Source organism: Arachis ipaensis, chromosome B03 (assembly GCF_000816755.2).
Source record: "Arachis ipaensis cultivar K30076 chromosome B03, Araip1.1, whole genome shotgun sequence".
Lineage (NCBI taxonomy): Eukaryota > Viridiplantae > Streptophyta > Magnoliopsida > Fabales > Fabaceae > Arachis > Arachis ipaensis.
The window spans coordinates 27,904,196-27,915,051 of record NC_029787.2 but is presented as its reverse complement, the minus strand read 5'-3'; positions in this window follow the sequence as shown (position 1 = coordinate 27,915,051).

Genomic DNA, 10,856 nt, shown 5'->3' with positions numbered 1-10,856 from the left:
CAAGTGGGTAAATTTCATATCTCTTAGCTTTCTAATCCCACTTGAATATGGGCTACTGGAGACGGATGGTCAACTTAGAGCTCTTTGTGGCATTAAGAGTAAGAGGAAGATGGCCAGTGGTAAGAATTGTCCTGCAAGGTTCATTATGGTTGGAAGCTTTAAGTTTAAACACAAAGGTTGGTATAAAGCTCAACTGAATGGGTCTAGGAAGTTGTTTGGCCGCTTTAGTGAGAATTTAGATTGCTTGCCACCCGGATGGAATCATGATAATCAACTTGAAGACGGGTGCAAAGGCAAGGTCTAGGACCCCAGAATCCATTCTATCAATCACCACTCTTGGGGCCTTGTCACTTGCTTTAACTTACTTGAAGGCTTTCTGCGCCTAGTTTGGGATCCCGGAGGCCACTGGGGATACAAACATTGGTGGAGATTACTGGATGAGTTCAAACACAAGCCACCATAACAGGGAGCTCACCAAATGTCCAACTTAAGGACTTTAACTAAAAGTGCTACAACCCACCATGGTATAATCATTCCTTTCTCAATTTTAATTTTATTTAGTTTTGTTTGTTTTTTAATTTTATTTTATTTTGTTATATTGAACCTGGAATTTTGCATCACATTCATATTAACACTGCATTCTGCATTTTTCAGATTACAAAAAAAAAAAAAAAATAAATAAAATTTCGCACGCGACGCGACAGCGTCGCCGATGCGTCCGCGTCGTGTGTGCATTTGGAAGAAAATGAGGATGAACAGAGAGTCACGCGAAAGCGTGGCTGGAGGCGCGCTAATGGCACAAATTGATCCACGCGACCGCATCGCTGACGCGGCCGCGTCATTTGGAAAAATAGCTTCCCACGCGATCGCGTCACCCACGCGACCGCGTGGCTCTGAGAAGTCGACGTAAATGGGTGTATGGCAGAAAGTTGAGCTGGAGTTGGGCTGGACTCGTGCTGGAAGCCCAAGCCCTTCCACGCGAACGCGTCACCCACGCATCCGTGTCATATTGGAAATAAGGCCATCCACGCGATCGCGTCAACCACGCGACCGCGTCACCCAGATTTTTGGCAAAAATACATTTCAAACAGAGAGTTGTGCGAATGCGAGGCTGCACTCGCGCCAATCGCACAAATCAGACCACGCGAACGCATGACCCACGCGTCCGCGTCATCTGACCTTATCGCGCACCACGCGACCGCATCACTCACGTGTCCGCGTCGCCAGCGTCGCACAACCTATCCAGATTAGTGCCAATTATCTTATTTTTCTTTTCCAATCCTAATTTCTTCTATCTTTTCTTCTTTATTCTTTCTTTCTTACTCTTCTCATTCCTCTTATCTTTTATTTTATTTTATTTATTTGCATACTTTCATTCATTGCATTTTAATTTTGTGCATATTTTTATTTTCTTTTCTAAAATTATTGGTGTTCAAATGTTCTTATTCAACTGTTATATCTTTTGTGGTATTATCTTGGTGCTTATGACTTGTTTTATTCTAATTGGGTAACATTATTTAAATCAATGCTAATCTTTTAAAATACTTGTACTTCTCTTGCATTGATATGAACTTATCTTATCTTGCATTACCCACATTCTCCCCTCCTTTGTTGCAAATTCTGCACCACTGGTATGCCATGGCTTCTATTGTTTTCTCACGTACATGTTGAAGCTTCCATGTAAATGAGACCCTTATCATTTTGGCATTAACCCACCCATACTTCATTTATTTTCTATCTTTATTTTTGGGTTACTTTTTCTTTTCCCTCTTCTTTCAGGATGGCCACCACAAAGGGAGCGAAAAAAAAAACTTCTTAAAAGGAGACACAGCAAGTCAATCCGCACAATCTATAGAGAAAGGCATCAGTTGGAGCAGCCCATCCACTTGTACATCTTAGCATGCACCGAGGACGGTGCAATCTTTAAGTGTGGGGAGGTCGATATCGATCTCCATGGGTTAGTTACTTTTCTATCTCAACACTAATGATTTATTTTCCTTATTCATTGTTGCATTTGCATGTTTGATTGCATATTTGTTTAATTTTTTGCATATTTTACCACTTGGTTGAAGTAATATTTTCTTTTTCAAGAAAATTTTTAGAGAATTTCACTAATTTGAATAAAATTTAATGTTACACTTGTTTGAAGAGATATTATACTGGAACATGGTTTAGAACTCGAACACACAAAACCTATGAGATTTTTGAGCCTATTTGAATTGGTTGCATTTTATCAACCAAAATTCTGTTTTAGTGTGTATTTTTCTCTCTAAAATTGTGATCTTTGTCTTGCTTAATTCTATATTTCCATTGTTTGATGTATACATGTACTTATATGATTGAGGCCTTTGTTTTACTGAGCTTACATACCCATATGGCCTTACCTTTCATTATCCTTTGCAAACCAATTTGAGCCTATTTTACCCCTTTGTTCTTTACTTTAGCACATCATTAACTCTAAGCGGAAAACAATATTGTCCTTAATTTGAATCCTTAGTTAGCTTAGACTAGTGAGAGTGCTCATGAATTAAGTGTGGGGAAAAGTGGGTTTGGAAATATTTGGTTTAAGAATTGGGTGTTATATATCTTTATGAAAATGTGAAAGAAATGTTTAGGACATGTTCATGCATTCAATAATTTAATCATATGCATTGAGAAAAACAAAAGAAAAAAAAAAGAATATATATATATATATATATATAAAGAGAGAGAAAAAGAAAAGAAAAAGAGCAAATAAGTAAAAGGGGACAAAATGCCCCAAAGTAAGTGAAAGCAATGCATATGTACTGTACTTGAAATTAGAATGCATGAATATGTGGAAAACATGGTTAATGGATAGTTAGATATTATATTATGATTACATGGATTGTCTAAAGTTAGGTGGCAAGTTTAAGTTAATTAAGGATTCAGATTTTAGTCCACTTAGCCAAATGCAATCCTACCTTGACCCTAACCCCATTACAACCCTTAAAAGACCTCTTGATTTGTGTATTTGTGCATTAAATTTATGTTGATTGTTAGATGAAGAGCAAGCCTTAGAAAGCAAGGTTAGTGGAGAATTGAGAGAATCGAACCTAAAACACTTGAGTGATTAGAGTGTATACACTACCAGTGAGGGTTCGATGCTCAATTCCTTGTTCCCTGCTTTCATGAGCTATTTTCTTCTTGCAAGTCTGTTTGTACTTCATTTTCATGATTTGAATTAGTGAAATCCAGTTCATATTTGTTCTTAAAAGATTTGTTTATTTTTAACCAAGTAGGTAGAAACATCTTAGCATGTAGTTGCATTCATATAGATAGGTTGCATTTCATATTAATCTACCATTCCTCTTCATCTTTATAGTTTCTCTTGAGCTTAGCATGAGGACATGCTAGTGTTTAAGTATGGGGAGGTTGCATTTGCCTTCCTAATTATGTGCTATGATTGAAAACATGCTTCTTTGATCTTATAATTGCTTATTATTAATCCTCTCTTATTACCATTAGATGCCTTGATATGTGTGTTAAGTGATTTCAGAGATCATAGGGCAGGAATGGCTCAGAGGATGGAAAGGAAGCATGCAAAAGTGGAAGGAATACAAGAAGTTGGAGAAATTACTAAGCTGTCCAGCCTGACCTCTTCACACTCAAACGACGCGGTTCCAGTTGCGTTGGAAAGCTAACGTCCGGGGCTTCAATTTGATATATAATATGCTATAGCTTCCCTGACGCTAGGCGACGCGACCGCGTGATCCATGCGGCCGCGTCGCAGTGACGAAAAACCAGCATGGCAAAATTCAAAACCAGCGAATTCTGGATTGTTTTTGACCCAGTTTGCGACCCAGAAAACACAGATTAGAGGCTATAAAGTGGGGGAATGCATCCATTCATAAGGAGGCTTTCATAATTCACAATTTTTAGGAGTAGATGTAGTTTTTTAGAGAGAGAGGTTCTCTCCTCTCTCTCTTAGGATTATGATTTAGGACTTCTCTTAGTTTGTAAGAGTGACTCTCGATCCAGGTTTAATATTTACTTTAATTTATGTTTCTATGCTACTTTTACTTTAATGCTTTTATTCGTATCTACAGATGTCGCCAATTTGGCTTATGAACCCTTTCCATATTATTATTTGAATTTATGATTATTTGAGGTATTTCAATTTATTATTGTTCTCTTTAATTTAAGTTATTATTGCTCCCCATCTAAGGATATTTTTATTCCAACAATTTTACTTTTTCCCTTTTGGTCTTGGTTAAGAAATCAGTAACTCAACATTATTAAACTCAGCATAATTGATAATTGCTATCTTGCTAATTGAACTGAACTTCAATAATCCTAACTTTTTCTTAGGAAATAAATAGGATTCGAAGGTCAAACTAATTAGTTCATTGACTTTCCTTTGCTTTAGTAAGGGTTAACTAAGTGGAATTTAGATTCAACTTTCATTATTGTTAAGAGAGATAATTAAGTTGGACTTCCAATTTCTCTTACCTTGCCAAAAGTTGCTTTATAGTTTTATTTATTTTAATTGCCATTTACTTTATTTGTCATTCAAATCACTAGCTTCTCACCTTCTAAACCCCGATTACAACCTTTATAGCCAATAATAAGAACAAACTTCCTTGCAGTTCCTTGAGAAGATGACCCGAGGTTTGAATAGTCGGTTAACAATTTTTAAAGGGGTTTGTTACTTGTGACAACCAAAACGTTTGCACGAAGAGATTTTTGTTAGTTTAGAGACTATATCTACAACGCGACTGTTTTTATGAACTTCTTTACTGGCAAAAATCCCTAACGTCAGTTATCATTAGATGACACATGTGAAACAGACAAAAGATGGTACCAATGAATATGAACTAATATTTGTCTTGAAACATGAGGGAATCTACGAGGGATTAAGAGAATATTTCATGTCTCTAATGCCTAGAGAACAGGTGCATGCCGTGGTAAAATCCTTTGCCAATTGCGTTAACATTAATGATTTTTTTAAACACTCTTATATAGTATGTCTCATAAATTTTTATCATGTAGGTGGTTAGTATACACAACTTGATTCTCAACGGAATAAAAACTAAGCGGTATCAAGAAAAAATCTACATTGTGCCGATGGATATTATGGTAAGTAAATTTCTTATTCACTGCTTATTAGTTTTCGGTTCAGTGAGAATGTTAATATTGGTTCACCTAATTCTTATGTCTTCTTTTGAGTACTTTTGGATTAAGAAAACTTTTCTCTTGATGATTGAATGTTTTTCACGTTTTATTCAGCATATGATTTGTGTTCGGTTCGGTGAAATATGATTTAACTGATGTTCATTTTGCAGAATTTTATCGTGGGAACATATGGCGAGAACTACTTTGATAAGAGCACAAAGAAAGCCCAAAGGTTTAATATTCAGCAGTATGACCACTACTGCCAGTTTCTTGACAAAAGAAAATTTGCATCGCATTCATTTGTAAGTTGTAATATCTAAAAATTCTTTGATAATTCTCTTGTTTGCTATTGTTTCCACTGAAATATTCTATAATTTTCCAAAACTTCAACTATTTGTTCCAATTTGCAATGGAGGGCATTGGTGGTTGTGGATTGCTGATGTAAACAAAAAGAAGTTCTATGTCCTTGACCCTATCAACAAGAAGTCAGAAGAAATACCTGATTCAAGAAAGGAAATAAACAAATTTGTTGTAAATTATTTTCTTGCAAATTATTGAAATTATTCTACACATGAGAGGAGTTTGGTTTACTGTTGTTGGTTTTGTTTATTTACTTTTTTTTGTCTCTTTCAGAGTTTAATAATTTTTCAGATGAGGCTGTACGCTGGGGCAGAACCCTTAATGGAGGATGCACTGGGAGAGGAAGCAGAGTATATCCAATTGAATGGTCAACGTACAAAGTAAGAATCTTTCTCTTCTATAGTGCTATTTTTAATGTGTTTTATTTTATATACTATTGATCATATTATACTCAATTCTTGCTTAGCTATGATTGTGGAATATTCGTGATGAAATGGCTCGAAACAATAGATCCACAAAAAATAAAAAGCGGGAAGAGATATAAATATAAAGTTTGGACACAAGTAAGTACTTTCTAAATTAATAAACTTCTTTCTTTTCTTATTTCATTCAGTTAAGTTGATATTGTAACTAGAGCTTTGAAGTTGGTTGTTACTCTGTTCAATAGTTATTTTCCATGCAGAAAATACTATTCTTGTTGATTGAAAATTGATCACCATTTATTCACCACATAAACAATTTTTGGTTCGATGGCTCTTATAATTTTGATTCACCAAGTGAATGTTTTTTGGTTTGGTGGCTCTTATAATTTTGATTCACCAAGTGAATATTTTTTGGTTCGGTGGCCTCCTTTTAATTTGTTTAGGTTTTTATGGTTATTGTGATTCCATTTTTACAGTATAACTAGGGCTTTGAATTAAATTTGTTGTTATTTAATTTGATTTTGATTTACTTGATATTTAATGTGTTTAGGATGTAGGGTTATTGTGATTGCATTTTTACCAGTATGATTAGGGCTTTGAATGATATTGTTCTTATTTCATTTGGGTTCATTTCTTATGTAACTAATTCATTTCAATTGAAATGCAGAAAGAAATTGATGACTCCAGATACTAATATGGTCCATATTTTCTGTTTCATGAAATGAACAAAATCAGAGACAAAGTGATTTCGAAATCTGAAACAATAAGACTCACCAAGCCGTCTGCTTTCCTCTCCAGCCCTTATTGTAAATACACATCTGGGGATTTAGATAGCAAATAGCATATACTAGTTGTAATTAACAATATTCTATATTGAGCAAAAAATGCATACTTCAAATGTATATATGTCAATGTATGTAACAAACAATGCATACTGTAGTTGTATATATTTTGTTTAACTAGTTAAAAAAGCAAACAATGCTTCTTTCAAATCTATATATGTCAATGTTAATGTATATATCTATTCTTAATATCAATGTATGTATCAAATGTTAATAATTATATATTTGTTGGAACTGTATGGCTGTTGTTTTATTCCAGGTTCTCAGTGATTGCAATCACTATATTTACCAATACATTACGAACTCCAAAAGAACAGAGTGAACCAAAATTAATACACTGGGTGAACCGAAAGGTAGAAACACACTGAACCCCTAAACCCTGAACCATAAACCCTAAACACTAAAACCAGAACCCTGAACAATGAAACCTGAACCCATAAACCCTAAATCCCTAAAACCCTAAAATCTAAACCCTAATCCCTAAACCCTAAACCCTGAACCCGACCTTGAACTATGAACCTGAACCCTGAACACTGAACTCTGAACCCTAAATGCTAAAGCATAAATCCTAAACCCTGAACCCTACTGTAAACCCTAAACCCCCTAAAACCCTGAACCCTAAACCCTAAACCCTAGACCCCTAGATCCAGAACCCTAAACCCTCAACCATGAACTCGGTGAACCGAAATTAATACACGGGACGAACCGAAAATTTGAAACACACTGAACCCCTGACACTGAACCCTGAATCCATAAACCCTAAATCACAAGTTGACTCAAGCCCAAATAAATTTACCCGCTTCCAACGTCACTAAAATAAACGTGACTTCCACGCGCTTCATTATAATAAAACATTCCTTCTTCTTCAAAACGCACGAAACCAATCCTTCTCTTTGAATCTCTCTCAAAATCAATGAAATTTCAGTCACGTTCTCTATAAAAACCACTACTGCAGAAGAATAGCTAGAAGATTTGGCAATGAACAACCACAAACGAACAAAAACAACAACAGAAACTACCAAAGGTATGAGAAAACTACTGTTCACTCAAAATTTTACAATGTCGTATTTCTCCTAGTTGCATGTTAGGTTTACTGGATTGATTTGCTTCGTTTAGAAGATCAAACTCTTGTGAATGCATTTTTACAGTATAACTAGGGCTTGGAATGAAATTTGTTGTTATTTTCAATCAGTTCAGTGGATAGTGTAACTAGGGCTTTGAAATTAGTTGTTACTCTGTTCAGTACTTCTTTTGCATGGAGAAATACTATCATTAGCAACAGTGTTCAAGAATATGAGTCAAGAAAAGAAAGATATAGTTGAAGAAATGGGATTCGGTGCCCTGGCACATGTCCCAGAAATGAAGGTATCTCACGCCCTCTTAAGAAAATTGATTGATTGCTATGATGAGTATAATGGTTGCCTGAAAACTCTCCATGAAAAAATATACATAACACCTGCCAAGGTAGCAGCTGCGCTAGGGATAAGCCACGGTGGTAATACACTTTCCACTTCTTGCTTATTTTCAGTTCATTGCTCCCTTAAATTTTGGTTCATTGGTTCCTTTAATTTTGGTTTATTGCTACCTTTAATTTCGGTTCATTATTATATAAAAAATTACATTGAACCTTTTTGGCTCATTTGTTGCTATTAAAATATTGTAGGGGATTGTTTTCCTAAAAAGGTTGATTATCGCAATCTGAATGAGGAAGACAAGGAAATATTTGACAGCCTCAAATGTGTTACGTTGGCAACTTTGACAAAATCTGTCCTAAATATAAGTATTGAAGGGGAGGAAAATGGGCAAAAATTCCACAAGACTTATGTAGTCTTCGTACAGAAGTGCTTCTTGCTGTGGACGGCGGTAAGCATGGCCTCCGCGATCCATAAGCTGCCTATCTTTTGTGTGGACAACATCCGACAGTGGGATTGGGCAAGTCATGTGCTCAACTTCTTGAGGAATGGAATAAAAAACAAGAGAATGGGGGAAGAAACAGTCTGTTGAGGGCTGTGTTTTTGTTTTGATGCTGATATACTTCCATGAAACCAAGTTCCTCGCTTGGATGGACTTGATGCTCCCCCGGCACCGTGGGTGGCCTATTGGACAAAGAAGATGATGCTCGACCAAATTTCTGAGGAAGCAATAGACACAATGGTAATGTGTTGATTTGAATCATTGTGCATGCAGAAATATTTTTCTTGATAATTGAATGCTTATCACGTATTATTCATCACATGAATTGCATTCGGTTCAGTGTTTGTGATCAATTTGATTCACCTGATTATTTTTGTATTTCCTCATTTCAAATACTCTGCTAACTAAATAATTTTGTGGTTTAGCGACTTCTGTATAGAAAGCAAAAAGAGGGGAAAGAGAAAAGAAAAAGGGAGAAAGAAGAAAAGAAAGTTGTTGTTGTGGATTCTTCTTCGGAAGAAGAATCTATTTCGAAATCTAAATCAGAATCGAAATTTGACAATATAACGCAGGCAGAAAGAACAAGACAAAAGAGGCTCATGAAAAAAGAAAAAATTGTTCCGATGGATTCAAAAACATCAAGTGAATCTGATTAACAATATTTTATTATAACTTGTTTTCAATGCAGTTTGAATGGTTCTAATTAACAATATTTTGTTTAACTTGTTTAAAAAAGCAGACACTTCTTCTTTTAAATGTATATATCTCAACATTAATGTAAATGTTAATATTAATGTATAGATCTAATGTTAATGTATATACTGATTCAAGATGGATTACTCCTTGTCATGTTATATACCTGTTGGAACTGCCTGGCTGCTGTTTTGTTGCAGGTTCACAGTGAAATAAATCAAGGTGATTACCAATACATTATGAACTCCAAAAGAACACATTGAATCGAAATTAATACACTAGGGGAACCGAAAGGTAGAAACACACTGAACCCCTAAACACTGAACCCTAAATCCTAAACTCTAAACACTAAAACCAGAACCTTGAACACTGAACCCTGAACTGATAAACCCTACATCCCTAAAACCCTAAAACCTAAAACCTAAACCCTGAACCCTAAACTCTAAACCTTGAACCCGAACCCTGAACTCTGAACCTGAACCCTGAACACTGAACTCTGAACCCTGAATGATAAACCCTAAACCCTAAACCCTAAACCCTGAACCATACCATAAACCCTAAACCTTGAATCTTAAACCCTAGACACCTAAACCCTAAACCCTCAAACATGAACACGGTGAACCAAAACCAATCCATCTGGTGAACCGAAAGTTTGAAACACACTGAATCCTGAACCCAGAAACCCTACTCTCAAAAACCCTAAAACCCTAAACCCTAAACCTTAAACCCTAAATCCTAATCCCTAAACCCTGAACTCTGAACTTTGAACCATGAACCAAAAAACAAATTCTAATTATTCAACTTAGAAATACACTAGATGAATAAAAAAACTGCATATATCAATATAGAATTTCTCAAAAAAAGTGACTATTCATTAAAGACTATCAATATTCAGAAATTAAACCTGCTATAACCATGGTGAACCGAAATTTGCTCATGGGTGAACAAAAATTTACATTAATAAAAACTAAAACTTGTAAAATCCTCTCTTGGATAATTCATATTTGGTGTATTGTAAAGAGTGGAGCTTGACTAAATCGATGATTTGGAGTCTAAAAGGTTCAACTACAAAAGAAATAATTGTGTATTAGCAAAATGAACATTTGAATTTTTAACTAATCAAAAGCAAGTCAATTTTACCTCACTTGGAGCTGTCTTTTTCTTTTTCTTCATGGCATTTGAGATCTTTTTTTCCAGGTTTGATCCAAGTTTGTTCTTGGGCCGACCTCTTGTTTTGACACGTGGTGGGTTTTAAAGGTCATTCACATTGCTTAATGTCGTTTCTTCGTGGTTTAACAAACTTTTTCCTTTGCTTCTCCCTTAATATTCTTCCATCTCTGCCATGACCTTGTCAAATGCTCGGTGCAAAATTCTGGTCAACTCTTCAGACTCAGATGCAAATTCACATATATTATGTGACCGAAATACCAATTCGTCAAATCTCTTACTTCTTGGCTCTAGTAGAGGTTCATCTTGACTGATATTGATGTGT